Here is a 15,862-nt window from a genome sequence, read left to right on the forward strand (position 1 = left end):
ACAGAATGTGCTGGACAAGCAGGCCTAGAGAACTTATCACAGAATTTGCGTGTCTTCCTGTCAAACTCACGCGGGCACAGGTGACAACGTTCCTGTGTCTTCTTCATTTTAGCTGGTCTCTCAGTTCCTGCTTCTAGTTCTCCAGAGTCCAGCTCTAGAAGTTGGATTGCATCCATGATCGGTCTTCTGAGCTGGGCTGCATTGTCCAAACGTCTTTTAATCAGTGGCTCGACAAGAGACTCCCCGAGACTCACGATGAACTGGCGACGACGTATCGCTTTGGATGACTTGTTCCAATCAGGGTTATTGCACATCCAGATCACGAAACTGGCAATGGCAGCTGTGTCAAGCATGTTGAAGAACAGGACCATTGGCCACCTGTTGATTTTTCGTTTGCAAGAGTAGATGCAGGCCAAATGATCCATGTTATCTACGCCGCTCTTAGTAGGATTATAATGAAGGATGATCTCTGGTTTTTGTTTCATACCATCAACAGCCTTGTCGTGATGCATTGTCGACAAAAGGATGACCGACTTTCCTTTTTTGGGGACATATGATACCAAAGTTTTGTTGCCATCAAATGCAAAGATCGAAGAAAATTTGTCTCTGTTTTTTGCTATCATGCTCAGAGGAATGTCTCGTTTATTCTTGCGCATCGTTCCTACATAGGTCATACCCTGTGTAAGCAATTCTTCTGTCAGTGCAACGCTTGTAAACAGGTTATCTCCCACTACATTACGACCACTTTTGTACCAAGGTGATACCATTGCTTTCACAACACGTGCACCCTGATCATGATCTCTGACTTCATTTGGTTGCCGCCCAAGATAGACCTCTGCATTCAGTGGATAAGATGTGGCACTGTCACAGCACCACCACAACTTTATCCCATATTTGGCAGGCTTACCATGCCATGCCTTACCATGTCCATGCCTAAATGGACATCGTCCTCTGAATGGGACTAGTTGTTCAACTCTGTTCAACGACGGTCGTTTATTTGAACCAGTCATCCTCCCAGCGTGAACGACTGTGGAACCGTCTGGGTAAAGTTGAAAGAACTGCATTGTAGGTCAGTGATAGATTATGTATAAGGCCACCGCCTCTGTTCGACGACAGTCGTTCATTTGAATCAGTTGTCCTCCCAATCCACCTACAATACAGTTCTTTTAACTTTGCCAACCAATCAGTTAGAATTGAGAAAGGACTCTGGATGGAAACAAAGTCCAGCATAACTCTTTTTTAGGATAACCATGACCTGGATAGCTGAGAATCTCCACAGACTTCTGTTAAAAATTAAGTTTTTTTGGGGGTGCATATTGCACCCCCCATGAAAATATGCCAGCGATAATTGACGTTAAAACTTTTTCTATCATTTTATGCATGACCGTATGAAAAACTAGTGCACTTACAATGTCCTAGAGGATAACTGCTGAAATTTTAATAATAACATGGTAGTAGCCATAGAAATGGGCATGGGGTGCAGAACGCACCCCAAGGAACCATTGAGGGTTAAAGATATTTCCATATTAAGCAAGGCCCCTGTGCAGTGGATGGGAATATAAGCACTGCATGTTGCCTTTGACAGTTTATTTAGATTTAATTTGTTGTTTGGTTCTTTTGGTATCATAAGATAAATAAATAAGGCACTACTATTTGTGTTTTTAACAAGTTTATTCTCTTGAATTGCCAACAATGACACAATAATCATGTCACATTTAAACGCCACCCTGCATCTTTTTTTTACTGTTCCATTCTTTTATTTTTCAGTGTTTGACATGAGTGTGCTTCTGTTGTTTGAATTTTTTAAAATCTGTTCCTGTATATAACAATTATCTCAGTGTAGGAAAACAGTCCTAAACTGGCTCAAACAACGAGCACAAACATTTTTGCAATTTTCCTAATTTAGGATTTAGGAGAATTCATGAGCTGCCCTCACTCACTAGGATCTCCTAGAAGATGGCATTCAGGCAGAGATCAGCATGCACATTTCAAGATTAGCAGAATGCTTTTGAAATACTGGACCAAATGAACTCATAAAAAGACATTGATTTAACAGTGATGGCATACTTTTCATAGCAAATTGCATACGTCCATGACACTCCATCTACGTAAGGAAGAAGCCATGCACTGTCAGCCTAAATGAAAGTGTTGGTAAAGATTTGTTTTTTGGCCACAAGGAAAATGTAGATTTGCAGTATGATGATTTAGGTATGTCAAAACCAACCAATACAAAATGTGAGATAATACACAGATCTATAAATTTCCCAAACACTCCACATGAGGTAAGGTTAACACAAGCTGCATTCATGTAAATCAGTTGGAGTGGCTGGTTTGATAGACAGACAAGTGTGACAGGTGTCTGGTCACACTCACAGGTAATCTAACCTAGACACCGTTAAAATATCCGACTACGCCACCCAGTTTTATTAAGAGACTGGGAACTCTTGAGATTTACAGAAAACAGCACACAGGGTTCTTTAAGTTGGGTGGTGAGTAAACACACAATGAAAGACACAACAGTAATTTCAGGAAAAGCAACAGTAACTTCTATTACACAAGACAATAAAGTAAATTAAAAAAGATAAATGAACATAACAAAAAAAATCGAACAATATCAGGTTCAAAAGTCCTTTTTTTAAAAAAGGAAAGCACACAGTCCACACTCTAAAAAGTCCCTTAAAAACAAGAATTGGAGGATACAACCTTTAGTGGTGCAGAGTTCAGTTTGCGCACTGTGTTACCTAAACACTTAATCGTTCAACTGTCCACTGATGCACTCTGTTCACCAGACACTCGTTTTCCAACAGAAGTTGTGTCAATTTGTTTATTCCCTGTCTGCATCTCTTTGTCGTTCCTTTTTTTTTCCACTCTGGGCTCCTTGGGCTGCTGTGACCTAGGCACGCCTCATTTCTCATCTGCCAGCTTTGCTCGTTCCTTCCATGTGGCGTCCCTCTCTCGCTGGACCCACAAATGGCATCTCCTTGTGGAGTTGTCTCTTCCTCCCTGGAAGTAAGTGTTGCTGTCCTTGTGCCTCACGTCATGCCAGCCAGGTACCCTCGTCTACCTACGAGCCCCTGTGTTCTGTCCGAGTGTCTTGGCAGCGTTCTCAGTGGACTGTCCCTCCCCTTGTCTTCTCCTGCCCAGAAGTTTAAATCTCCTTCAGTCCCTGCCATTATCAGTTCTGGACAATTGGATTAAACAATGGCACATCTAAATTTCCTGGGTTTAACAATTAATGAAAACACAAGTTAACAAAATGTATTGTTACCAACCATTAATGAGTACAGATCTGCTTATTAGAAGCCAATATTGTCAAACATGTTCATTTCCAAGTAAATACAGACATCCTCCAAGGAAGGAGCAGTTCTGTTATCACATCTTGGTATTGTTTGTAATCACAACCAACCAAAAAGTGATGACTCCTTTGCCATACAGAAAATACCTACATCCTGCAGACAGCCTTTTAACTTCTCATCCCCAGTCCCAGCAATGGGTGCCTAATGGGGCCACCCAGTGTACAAAAAAATGTCCCCCTCTGACACAAGTATGGATGAGCATGCATATATGAATCACAAGTAGTAATGGATGGATGGAAGTAATATCACAGTATCAACTCGCAGATGGTTATGGATGCAAACTGTATTGTAGTAGCCAGCATTATACCCTGAGACAGGTGGAGCTGGATGGGTTATTGGCAGTGAAATGTCACACAGATACACTGAGATCAGCATTCCACAAACACATGGAATATTTAAACTTGACAAACTCAAGAAGGTTCAAGAAGGCAGGTGGAGACTCCCAAGGCATTGGATAAACTTTGTAGAAAAGAAGGGGTCATCTCAGAGAAAAACATGGCACATGATTCTGCGCCATTGCCATGACCATAAGAGCAGAAATGTGATTCTTCTGAAAGTATGAATCATTCATTGTTAAAAACATGCCTGTTATTGGACTTAACTCTCATTTGGTGTGTTCTTCTCAGTCTTTCCGTCTTCATGCCTGTGACGGTATTGTTGTTGCGAAGTGGTAACAGTTACATACAGCATAGCGCAATAGCTTACTCTGTTTTATTTTCCTTCTTCTTCTTCTTTGTTTTGTTCTTTGTTTTCTTCTGCTTCTTCTACTACCTTAAATAATAATTGAGTGGGTGTAAGATAGTTTATAACTATTGTATTTTCTATATCTGACTCCAGGGTAGGACACATTCTTATCTTAGTTAGATTGTTAGTGTAATTTTGAGACACTTGATAAATAGGGCCACAGACCAGTTTTTCCCTATCAGTTAAGTTTGTGGAAATACCAGCCTCATCTCTACTGTCAATGGTGCAGTACCAGAATGTCATGGTGCCAGTGAGGATTGTTATGTTATGTTATGCTGCCATCTCCACTATGCACTTTTAGGAGCTGGTGTATTTTGGGATACCCAGACTTTTCTCTGACTCTAAGAAGGAGTTAGTGAGACTTCTTGATTAAAGCCTAGGTGGGTTGTGCTGGCTTCAGTTCATGAATACTGCTTACTCCAAGAACTTTAAAGCTGCTGATCCAGTCCACAGCCTCTTCAATGATAGACATGTTTGTATTAAAGGTCTGCCTCTTGCTTCCTGAAGTCTATAATCAGCTACTTGGTATTGCTGACATTAAGGTGGTCTTTGTTCCCTGCCACCACTGTGTCAGAAGTCAACTCTCTTCTCCATAAGTCATCTATTTCATCATTGCTGGTGCTTCAGCTGGCTAAAAGAACAATTACTTGGTCTGCCCAGCTGAAATATAATAAATGCATGTTAACTGATACATATGTTGCTTTGAAGGATTACTATAAAATAACAAAGTACAACAGTGGTTCTCAACCTGTGGGGCGGGCCCCCCTAGTGGGGCATGAAGTAACAAAAAGGGGGGCATGAAGATGTGAAAAAAAGAAAACCCAGAATCAAAAATATGAAAAAAAATCTGTTGAAACCAAAACAAATTAACTTAAACTACATTCTGATACTAGAACAATAAATATAGAGTTAGATAAATGTCGATAAAAGTTAAGTAGGTATAATAAAATATGCATCTACATTTAAAAAAAATGTTAGGGGGGACGCAATTAAAACTGTTATGAAAACTCGGGCCGCAAATACTTAAAGGTTGAGAAACGCTGAAGTACAGATTACTTGCATTGATCTCATACTTATTTATTCTTTGTAGGCTAGTTCTTATTTCCACTGTATTATTCTTGGGAAGCAACGAAAAGTTAAAAGAAATTTTTTTTTGGTGAAGCAGGATCAAGCCCTACTTACCCTGAACCTGTAATTTTCACTATAAGGCAGTGGGGAACCTAGGATGGAATTAATGTGGACAAAATGGTAGCCCAAACACCCACAGTCAGTCACACCACACTCTAGTACAATAGATAAGTGTAAGACAGAACAAGGCAGTCTACTCATTTATTTTATTTATTTATTTGTTTATTTTTTGGTTTCAGCCTCCTACATTTGGATACGATTCTTACAGCTGGGAACAAAGTTATTGCAACAGAACTGGGCAAGTTACCTCAGCCAGGGATGAGTCACCAAAAGAATGAGCTGGCATTACATCATCAATAGCTGGAGCGCCCATAAAAATGGCAACTCTGAAAAGTCGCATGCGCTTTTTCCATCTAGTGTGGCAAAAGGCATGCAGTCCTTTTAAGCATTGTGAGCCACCTCAAAGAGCAATGTAAAGAGCAGGGATCCATCCATTGTGGAGCTCAGCACTGATGCTACATTATTATAATCTTCTATGTATACTTGGACGTTTTTTCACTCATTTGGTCAAGAGACAGGAGTGGAGCATCGGATATCTTTTTATTTAGCCCATACCAATGCTGAAATGATACATGCTGGCCCTGTCATTAAAAGCAATAATTTTTAAAAATTCTCATACATACAAATATAGCACCCAAAACTAAATGTAATAGTTGTTTGCAGTGTTTACTTAACATAAATCCTTATTGGCAACCATACTCTTGAAGATAAACTTATAATAGCTAACATGAAAAATGTGTATACATTTACACTGATGATTGAGAACATAGAGACAAAAACCCACTTTGCAGCCCCTTGGCTTATACATGTCAGAAGCAATCCATTAACACGGAGATGTAAAAATGATGCTGCAAAAAAGATTTTCTCTCAGGAATCAAAGGAATAGTGCTCACAATCTCCTGTATGTTCTTTTTTCTTCTTTATTTTATTTTCTTGTTAGACAATTTATTCACTCTTTACACAGACACAAACTCCCACGCCCTCAAGCAAAAGACCAACCTCTCCTTTTCCATTTTCTCATTTCAGAATCTATAACTTTGTTTAAACACTATCCCAAATACTGTATGTTCCAATTTGTGTTTTTCTCTACATTACAGTAGTTTTGATATCTCTCTCTAAATATTCCACTCAATGTTTTTTTTTCTTTGTTTAGTTTTTCTTCTTTTATATCTCCTCTTTCATAGTGTTTTCACACATCGGTCTGCATACCCAGCAAAGCACACCACTAAAGCTGTGGATCATCTAACCCCCTTTTAAGTTTTCCCCTTTCAAGGTAGTCCTTCAATCACAAATTTTATTTAAATAAACAACTGCATCTTTTTCTGCTTCTTTGGTTATATATAGTAAAGTATGAGATGCACAGAAATAATCAGAACTATGGAATCTTTCAATTTGCAAAGTTAAAGTAATACAGGGTGCATCATTCTAAGTTACACCATTTCATTATTTGTAACTAATAAATGAATGGCAGGAGGATTTTTTTTACCCAAATGTACTTGAACTTAAACTGAATTGTAAAGTTCGCTATACTTTAGGAGCAAGAGCCCATGAAGGAGTTCATCTTGCCTAACATAAGTTAAAAAAAAAAAAGAATATGAAGGACAATCTCACTTGTGATCATCAAGCTGTTTCTGCTCATGACCTGTGTAAGGAGTTCAAACACAGCTCCAAAAGAAGGCATTGACCTGCTTCTTCTTAATCATTTAGAACAATCTGTAAATACATACACAGTCTGAGTAAAGACCACACTAATATTGTCTTCCTCACTAATTTTACAGTATGAAGTAAACTTGTTTTGCAACTGCTGGTTGATTTCATGAAAACTTCCTGTGGCTACAGTATATTTCCCGGTCAAAGATTTTTATTAAAATTTGTAAAAAAAGAATTAATATTCCATTGTATTTCTGTTTTTCAATGGATAAGTTTATTGGTGGGTTTTGGGAAAGATCTTGAAGACTAAAGAATGACACCAAAATAGGAGTAATGTTCTACTCTTGTTAGAAAACAAGGAGTGACATTTACAGTCATATGAAAAAGTTTGGGAACCCCTCTTAATTCTTTGGATTTTTGTTTATCATTGGCTGAGTTTTCAAAGTAGCAACTTCCTTTTAATATAAGACATGCCTTATGGAAACAGTAGTAGTTCAGCAGTGATATTAAGTTTATTGGATTGACAGAAAATATGCAATATGCATCATAACAAAATTAAACAGGTGCATACATTTGGGCACCAGAACAGAGATATTACATCAATATTTAGTTGAGCCTCCTTTTGCAAATATAACAGCCTCTAGACGCCTCCTATAGCCTTTGATGAGTGTCTGGATTCTGGATGGAGGTATTTTTGACTATTCTTCTATACAAAATCTCTCCAATTCAGTTAAATTTGATGGCTGCCGAGCATGGACAGCCTGCTTTACATCATCCCATAGATTTTCGATGATATTCAAGTCAGGGGACTGTGACGGCTATTCCAGAACATTGTACTTCTCCCTCTGCATGAATGCTTTTGTAGAGTTCGAACTGTATTTTGGGTCATTGTCTTGTTGGAATATCCAACCCCTGCGTAACTTCAACTTTGTAACTGATGCTTGAACATCATCCTGAAGAATTTGTTGATATTGGTTTGAATTTATCCGACCCTCGACTTTAACAAGGGCCCTAGTCCCTGAATTAGCCACACAGCCCCACAGCATGATGGAACCTCCACCAAATTTGACAGTAGGTAGCAGGTGTTTTTCTTGGAATGTGGTGTTCTTCTTCTGCCATGCAAAGCGCTTTTTGTTATGACCAAATAACTCACTTTTTGTCTCATCAGTCCAAAGCACTTTGTTCCAAAATGAATCTTGCTTGTCTAAATGAGTATTTACATACAACAAGCAACTCTGTTTGTGGCATGAGTGCAGAAAGGGCTTCTCTTGACGGAGGTAAAAAGCTTAGGGGTAATTGTTGACTGTAATCTGAATTTTAAATCGCATATTCATCAGATCACTAGGACAGCATTTTTTCACTTAACAAACATAAGTAAAGTTAGACCTCTTATATCACTGAAAGATGCTGAGAAATTAGTTCACGCGTTTGTTTTCAGTCGACTAGATTACTGTAACGCACTCCTCTCAGGACTACCCAAAAAAGACATAAATCCTTTACAACAAGTGCAGAATGCAGCTGCTAGAATCCTAACTAGGAAAAGAAAATCTGAGCACATCTCTCCAGTTTTGATGTCACTACACTGGTTACCTGTGTCATTCAGGATTGACTTTAAAATTCTGCTTATGGTTTATAAAGCCTTAAATAATCTCGCCCCATCTTATATATCGGAATGTCTGACACCTTATATTCCAAATCGTAACCTCAGATCCTCAAATGAGTGTCTCCTTAGAATTCCAAGAACAAAACTTAAAAGAAGTGGTGAGGCGGCCTTCTGCTGCTATGCACCTAAAATCTGGAATAGCCTGCCAATAGGAATTTGCCAGGCTGATACAGTAGAGCACTTTAAAACACTGCTGAAAACACATTACTTTAACATGGCCTTTTTATAACTTCAATTTAACTTAATTTAACTTAATCCTGATACTCTGCATGTTCAATTCATCATAATAACTATTCATGGTGGCTCTAAAATTCGTACTGACCCCTACTCTCTTTTTCTGTTTCTTTTTCCAGTTTCTTTGTTGTTTTGCGGCCTGCGTCATCTCCACCTACTCAAAGTTTCATGATGCTCCAACAATGGTGGATGGTTTAAAAGGCAGAAGTCTACGTGACCATCATCATCAAGTCCTTCCGTGAGAACCCTAAATCCAAAGAGGACTGTTTCATTTATGTTAGGTAGATTGCCCAGAGGGGACTGGGCGGTCTCATGGTCTGGAATCCCTACAGATTTTATTTTTTTCTCCAGCTGTCTGGAGTTTTTTTATGTTTTTGTCTGTCCGCCCTGGCCAACGGACTTTACTCTTATTCTATGTTAATTAATGTTGACTTATTTTTGTTTTCTTACTGTGTCTTTTATTTTTATATTCTTTATTATGTAAAGCACTTTGAGCTACTTTTTGTATGAAAATGTGCTATATAAATAAATGTTGTTGTTGTTGTTCTCATCACCTTGCCATACAGATGTTCGTTGTGCAAATTGCGCTGAATTATTCAATGATGTACAGATTCACCCTCTGCAGCAAGATGTTCTTGCAGGTCTTTGAAGGTGATCTGTGGGTTGTCTGTAACCATTCTCACAATCCGTTTTTTTTCTTGGCATGCCAGACCTGGGTTTAACTGTGCCTTTGGCCTTCCATTTACTGATTCCATTCCTTAAAGTTAAACCTCTGAGATAGCTTTTTGTAGCCTTCCCCTAAACCATGATTCTGAACAATCTTTGTATTCAGATCTTTTGAGAGTTGCTTTGAGGATCCCACGCTGTCACTCTTCAGAGGTGAGTCAAAGGGAAGCACAACTTGCAATTGACCACCTTAGATATCTTTTCTCATGATTGGACACACCTGTCTATGAAGTTCAAGGCTTAACGAGCTAATCTAACCAATTTGGTGTTAAGTAATCAGTATTGAGCAGTTACATGCATTCAAATCAGCAAAATTACAAGGGGACCCATATTTTTGCACAGCCAGTTTTTCACATTTGATTTAATTTCATACAACTAAATACTGCTTAACTAATAATTCTTGTTCGAAAAACACAGCACTCAGATGTTCCTAGGAAATGAAAGACATACCACTGTCATCTTTTTTGTTGAAAGGAGAGTAAAATATTATGCAGGTTGAGAGAGGTTCCCAAACTTTTTCATATGACTGTATTGTTCAGCATGGACGGTAATGGTGTCCATCCATCCTAACCTGCTTATCCAGGGCATGGTCGCAGGGCCTATACCAGCATCAAATTATAAATAAGATACGTCCCTTTCAGAATCCTTACTTGTACAGCATCAGTGTGAAAAAAAACATTTTTGAATATTATTGTTAAGCTCCTTTTTTAATTGAATTTCAAGAAAACATTTGTTCTATATGGAATGATGTTGATGATAGACTCTGTTTTACACACCAAACCTTTTTTTTTAACTCAGCGGCCAAGTAATTATTATTTGTGTAAATATCTGTACTTCTTTGAGACTACTGTCTACGTATAAGAAAATATTCAGTAAAACTCATTATATTGTGAAGGCTTTAGGGGTGGTAGTACATTACGCAACAAGCCTATGGAACTACCATCACAAATTTGAATCAGACAAGACCGTCATTTAATTAAATTAAATCCTATTATTTTTTTCTCACATTCCCAAGCCACTTGAGTGTAATTAATATGGCTCTGCAAATGTCCTGGGGATGATAGTCAGTCTAGTCCTAAAATGTGTATGCGGAACTTTCCATAAACATAAGTCAGGATTTGTAAAAGAAAATCAGACAGATGACCGTGTATATATTTACAGCAACCTTGACCCATCCATATTCAATATTTTGGAGAAGCTAGGACATGAAGACACCTTTTCATAAAGTATGGGAATGCAGCTAAATGAGGTAACGGTCGACTCACGCATAAAATAATGAATGCCATCAAACCGTTACTATAATGTATGTTGACATGACAGACACATTAATTGTAAAAAGCATGGAATATGATGCACACATTTTCTTTTTGATGATCCTGCATATTTGAATTGAAGAACATTTTTGTTTTTTCTGTCAGTTTATATACAATAGGCTACCTGTTGTTACTTCCCAGGATTAGGAACCTGAACAAATGCATTAAGTAAAAACAGAAAGTTCTAAATCTCGTGCCCTACAGCCTATTCATAGCTTAATGGTTTGGCACAACATAGCTTGTTTGGCGTTGCTTGAAGACTAAGCAAATGGTCATATATGAAGAGAACGAGCTTTTAGAGACCAACAGGATTTTATGCCGATGACAGTAACTGGCATATGAACTGATTTTAGCTTCCAAGAGCCATTCTCCTGGAACTACTTTCTGTGCTGAATTGGGCCTGGCATTAGAAAGACAGACTACCTGAAATCTGGCTCTGCCTCTTCATATCCAAGTTTTAACAATGGTTGGCTTTCTGGCAACAGTCACCTATCAGAGGCAACTGGCTGATAGTTCAGGAATATCTTAGCCAGACTTTAACTTCATCATGCCTGCTTTGTTGAAAGCCAGAAACCGGCTGACAAGATGCTATATTCAGTTTCCATATGGTGTTGGTGTACAGGCCAAAATAAAATATTGTAGCAGTGCCTGGTTTTCCTAACATAATTGAGGCAATTGACTGCAATCATATTGCAAAAAGAATACCTAGTTCGAACCGAAAGCAGTTTCATTCCATTAACACACATTTATCTGTGATGCCAAGATGAGACTGACAAATGTTATTGCTTGGTGGCCTAGCTCAGTCCATGATTCAGTGTTGGCAGACAACTTGCTAATGGTGCTATATGTGGTGACGGGCTTGTTGGTGAGGTAACTGGCTAAACTCTCAGTGTTTAGTATGGCTTATACTATTTATTGTAAAAGCAATCAATTCATTACATGTACCAGGCGTTAGTGGCTACCTCCACACTGCCGCCTTACACTTTTCCTGACCCCAAATGCACAGAGGAGAGGCGCTACAATGACGCAAATACCTGTGCATGCTCTGTTGTAGAACTCACCATAGGACGTAGGACAGATGATGGTATCTGGCTGCTGTACCTACCACCGAAGGTCTGCTGCATCAGGACTGCATTCTGTGCAGCATAACGTGGCACAGCATAATAATCTTTCACCCTCTGACCTTGTTGATATGGAGCCAGATGACCCTGCTCCCTACCGGCCTTCTGACAGCTGTATATATTTCACTGGAGTGGTTATTTCACGCAAATGCACACATTAAGTGTTTTACCAGATTCTTTTGCAAATACCCCACCTGCCACATCCCAAATACTCTGGGACAATGCCGCATGATAAGTGTATAATAATTATAAGTGTAAATGTGCCTTTTCCCCCTCCCGCCTCACTCACACTCTGCTGGTCACAAGCAATCTACTTACTTGCCTGAGGTCCGACCTTTTATTGTTTTATTTCAGGCATGCAGTGGTTGGTAGAGCTCACCTTATTCACCACAGCAGTAACATGTTACCATTAAACATATTTGTGCTTGTTGGTTATACCTGAGCTTAAACCACCGAATAAAGTTTCTTTGTGTGCCCCTACTTTTGAGTCAAGAACTTTTTGCTTTTTGTGGCACACGTCTCTTGTCGCCAGTGTCTCACCTTATAGGTGAATCTGTTCATTATATACATGTATGTACAGGTTGATTAGCATAGTTCATATATAGTAGTATAAGGGTGGCAGCCAGGCAGGGTTTGAAGTGTGTCTGAAACCTCCCATACACACAATGACAAGATGATTGTCATTTTTTTTTAAAGAGTAAATTGTGTACAAATGTGCATATACCAGGTTATATAAATCAGATGTATTTTCCCCAACTTACTGTCTGTGTAAAGGTTTTTTGCTTTTTCACAGAAAGTTATATCTGAGTACTCTGGTTTCCATCTAAATTCCAAAGATAAACCTGTTGGGACAGTCAGACTCATAAGGGTGGCCTGTTTCGACTGGGTTTACTGTGCAGTGGTCTAGCGTTTCTTGCATGATTCTTTCCAATTTGTGCTTCCAGAATGGACTATTCAATGCTATGACTCTGCATTGGTAAAATTAGGTTGAGAAAACAGATAAATGTGATTATACTTTTATTCTTTGAATTTTAAGTGTGCTCTCCCCATGTTAAATGATTTATCAATTTAATCAACTGTATTGATGCTGACTTCACTTTGCAAACCCTTTTTGTCTTCCACTTACATTTTTGAAATCTGTAGAAAGGGGAGTATTCTATTTATGATATATATATTTTTTTTTTAGTGTAGTAATCGTTTTTGCTGTGAAACGTTTTACATAAAACAAGGATATTGTGACAAAGAGACAAAAGTCTACTTCAGACTTGTATAATTCATTCTAAGAAACACAATTTTAAAGGATTCCTTCCCTCCTACACTCACTGGAGATTACAAAGTGAGCACAGAGTTTTTTTTTGTGTGTTTCTTTGCCTATAGTGTAATAGAGTGGGCAGAAAAATGTCATGTTTAAAACACAGCATACATGCTTTTTAGCACAATTAGACAAAAACAGAATGAAAAGATTTTGCAACAGTAATAATCTGCCACACACCTATTCCAAGTCATAGAACATGCAAAGCTGATAAAATTAAGCATAACATTTTTAATATGTCATAAATGTGATTACAATGAACTAATTCATTGTTGATCTGCTAAATATTCTTTAGTACTCACTAACAATTTGTTGATGACTCTGGTATAAGCTTTAAATAAATGAATCTGTGAGAGTGTGAGAGTGCTTTTGATCCTGCAACATGTTATGTCAGAGGGTACCATACACCATATGGCATCACTCCAGTGGTCCTGTAGTCCAGTCCTGCTCCACTCCCTAGACTGCGTGTCTCTTCTGATCAAGTGAAGAAAGACCTGGGAAAACTCTCCATAAATAAGGTTTCAGGGCTGAATGGAATCAGTCCCATGGTTCTGAAAACAAGTGCCAGCCAACTCTACAGAGTCCTTCAGCACCTTTTCTCCCTTTTCCTGAATTTTTAGAAGGTTTCCCAGCTGTGTGGTCCCAGTGCCAAATAAGAAGCATTCCAGTGATCCCAAGGACTTATGACCAGTTACTGTTACTTCATACATAATGAAGACCTTTGAGAGGCTGGTCCTAAAACAGCTATGGCACCTGGTCTCAGAACATCTTGAGCCTCTTCAGTTTGACAATCAGACACATATTGGTGTGGATGATGCTCTGATCTACATGCTCCACAGAGCCTACTCCCACTTGGTCAAAGCTGAGGATAATGTTCTTTAACTTTTCCAGTCCTTTTAACACCATTATCCCTCAACCACTGGGAAAAAAACACAAAACTATGAATCTTGATACTCCTGCATTTTCTTCGACCATGGTCTACCTGACCAACAGACAGCAGTTTGTGAGGCTGAGGGACTGTGTGTCAGAAATGGTGGTGTGTAATACTGGAGCACCTCAGGCAACTGTCCTGTCTCCCCCTCCTGTTTACCTTGTACGCAACATACTACTAGCATACTTGCCATCTATAGAAATTTTCAGATGATTTGTCAATCACAGGCTGAATTAATAACGGAGATGAGTCAGGGTACAGGGAAGTTGTGGAGGACTTTGTCTTGTGGTGTAAGGACAACAAACTACAACTCAATATCAGCAAGACAAAAGAGCAGGTGGTCTCTGAGACCGTTCACCATTCAGGGGGAGGATATGGAAGTGGTGAAGAGCTACAAGTACCTGGGGGTTCACATAAACAACATACTGGACTGGTCTGACAACACACTGGCGCTGTACAAGAAGGACCAGAGCAGACAAGACTTGCTAAGGAGACTCTGGTCATTTGATGTGTACAGCAAGCTGCTGGAAATGTTCTACCAGTCCATAGTAGCCAGTGTGGTGTCCTACACCGCAGTCTCATGGGAAGCAACCAGAGCTGAAAAGAAACACAATGCCTGAAAAAACATACCAAGAAATCCTACATCATCACAGGGTGAACCCTGGACACACTGGAAGATGTTGTGCAAAAAAGGATGATTCCAAACTGGGATTCCACCATGAAAAATCGTCTCCATCCCCTTCAGGAGGTGCTCTCTTGGAGAATGTTTAGCCCCAGGCTCATTCCACCATGGTGTGCTATGAAGCACCTCTGGAGGTCTTTTCTGCCCACAGCTACAGGCAATTCAATACTTCTATAGGATGTACTCATTAAGTTTATTTATTTAGTGATTGATTGATTTATTGGCTGTATTATTTGTCCTGTGATCTGTTTTTGTGTTTCTGCTACTATATGCATCTGAATTTCCCCATGGGATTAATATATTTTATTTAATCTAATCTAACCTAATCTGTTCTGATCTGATCTAATCTAGCCACCATCTTACTATACCTAGATCCTGGTTTGTTTTACCTTGTAGGCCATCTTTTGTGTGCAGTTTTCCTTTCCTCCTCATATTTCTATGCAGCACCTGCATTTATATAATGCAGAGATGCAACAGTCCTCCTGTATGACAGTAAAAGTATCCAGACAAAAGCTGTAAAATGGAGACCAACAACTGCATCCATGTGATAAAAAAAAAGAAATCAATTATTCTCATCCCTTAAAAGAGCCAAATCCTTCGTTAAGTACAGGCATGCACATATAGTACTTTTGGGAAGATCACATCGACTTTCACTTTATTTTCTCTTTAAGTAAGAGGATTTTTATATGCGATTGAGACAATATATTTTATTTGGATTCTGTTACTGTATTCTAAAACCCTTTATTCCTATTCAGTACCACTTGTGTATTCCTTCTGTACACCTTAATTACAGCTCTATGCATATTGTTTTGAGACTGAAGCCTCAGGGACTCTGGGCCCAGTTCATAATTTAATATATTGTTTGTGCCTCACAGGGAAGCTCTTAGCAAGTCACATAACCTGCCAGTGATTGGATTACAAAAATGGCATTCTTAACGTGTG

The sequence above is a fragment of the Polypterus senegalus genome, chromosome 14 (assembly GCF_016835505.1).
Source record: "Polypterus senegalus isolate Bchr_013 chromosome 14, ASM1683550v1, whole genome shotgun sequence".
In the NCBI taxonomy this organism is placed as follows: domain Eukaryota; kingdom Metazoa; phylum Chordata; class Cladistia; order Polypteriformes; family Polypteridae; genus Polypterus; species Polypterus senegalus.